Genomic DNA, 2,135 nt, shown 5'->3' with positions numbered 1-2,135 from the left:
CCAGCAGCTGCACCATTTCACACTCCCACCAGTAGTGTGTGAGGAATGAAGGCACAAAATAACCCTTTACCTCCCCTCAGGGGGGTAACAAGTACAGTTGACCCTGGAACAACACAAGTTAAGGGCACCTACCCTTTGAGAAGTTGAAAAATCTGAGCCTAACCTAATGGCTCTCTGAATCCAAGGTTCCCCTCTATCTACAGTTTAGCATCTGAGGATTCATCCTACCACCAATCATGTAGTACTGGTAGTGTTTAAATTTTTTTTTTTTTAATGAGAATATAAGTGGACCAGTGCAGGTCAAACCCTAGTTGTTCAAAGGTCAACTGTACTACCAAATTCTTAAGGGTAGATTACTTTCCAAAAAGTACAACACAGATCAGTTTAAGCTTCCAAGGTCTTAAAACAGGCCTCTGCATTCTGGAAGTTGGTTCAGATTCTCAAGCAATACTTCAGAAGACTTAATCACTCTGGCTGTTAACCATAAAACTACCTATTCATACCTATATCTATTCTTATTAATATTAGATTCTTAAATGCCAGAGATAGAAACCCAATTCAAAACCACCTTAAGCCTCTATGAATGATTCTAAAGTGCCCCTTCCCTCTGGCTTCCTGCAAGGACTCTGGCAGCCTAGTCCAGCAGACAGATCCTGCATCCCGGTTAGCCCTGGTGGCTCAGCGATAACGATCCCCTTGCCAAAGAAGGAAAGGCAGCTTTGATCCCTGGTCAGGAAGATCCCCTGGAGAAGGGAATTGCTACCCACTCCAGTATTCTTTCCCTTCTCCAGGGGAATCTTTCCAACCCAGGGATCGAAGCCAGGTCTACTCGCATTGCAGGCGGATTCTTTACCAGCTCAGCCACAGGGAAGCCCAAGACTACCGGAGTGGGTAGCCTATCCCTTCTCCAGCGGATCTTCCCGACCCAGGTAATCCAACCGGGGTCTTCCGCCTTGCAGGCAGATTCTCCTGTCTTAAAGGCAGGAGGCCCACAGAATCTGCTTGCAAGGCAGGAAGGGAAGATCCTGGAGAAGGGAAGAGAAGATCGGGAAAATCCGCTGGAGAAGGGATAGGCTACCCACTCCAGCAGTCTTGGGCTTCCCTGTGGCTGAGCTGGTAAAGAATCTGCCTGCAATGCGAGTAGACTTGGGTTGGGAAGATTCCCCTGGAGAAGAGAAAGGCTACCCACTACAGTATTCTGGCCTGGAGAATTCCATGGACTATATATAGTTCATGGGGTAGCAAAGAGTTGGCCAGGACTGAGCGACTTTCACTTTCCAGGATCCTTGCCTGGAAAATCCCATGGGCAGAGGAGCCTGGAAGGCTACTGTCCGTGGGGTCGCAAGAGTCGGACACGACTTAGCGACCAAACAACAAATTTTGATTCATGCCTATTGCCCCAGGCGACATTAACACTTCCCTCTTTCACTCAAAGGAGAAGGCAATGGCAACCCACTCCAGTACTCTTAAGGGTCTTCTGGACGGTGAGGCAGTCCACTCCTACAGGCAAGCACTGGGATAGCAGGGATCCACATGCCCGGCCTCCCTCTGCTGCCTACCCAAGCTTGTGCACAAGCCTCCGGGGCCCCAGGCCAGGGGCTGCCCCGACCCCAAGCCCACCCAGCCTCAGTGACCCCATCCATCAAGTGAGGCGACTGCACTGGTTTCTGAGGACCCCGCCAGCTTCAGGGCTTCCTAACAACCCATGCTGGACTCCTTGAGGTTCCCTTCGTCTTAGGCCCAAGCGTCAAAATGAGTTACCACAACAGACTAACCCTTTTCCAGCCACCCTTTCCAAACGTTAGGCACCGGTTTGCTCTGAACAGTCAGCTAAAAATGTATTTCCAAAGGCTATTCCTTTACATTTTCCCTGCAAACCCTGGACAGGTTTTTACAAAACGCCAGGCGCCCTGCTACCTGAATGCTTCTCAACCATTTCGGCCACAGGCCATTGGCCCCGGGGTTGAACCGCTCCTCGATGAGCCGGCCGCTAAAAGGCCAAGAGGGAAGCGGAGAAGGCCGGGCTCATCCGTGCGGCGAGCGGAGGCCGGGGCCGGCGGGCGGGGAGAGCGGAACGCGCTGCGAGTCCCGGGGCCCCGCTGTCCCGGCGGCCGCCAGGGGGCGCCGCCGGCGCG

This window comes from Oryx dammah, unplaced genomic scaffold (assembly GCF_014754425.2).
Source record: "Oryx dammah isolate SB20612 unplaced genomic scaffold, SCBI_Odam_1.1 HiC_scaffold_5, whole genome shotgun sequence".
NCBI classification, from domain to species: Eukaryota; Metazoa; Chordata; class Mammalia; order Artiodactyla; family Bovidae; genus Oryx; species Oryx dammah.
This window is presented reverse-complemented; position numbering follows the sequence as displayed.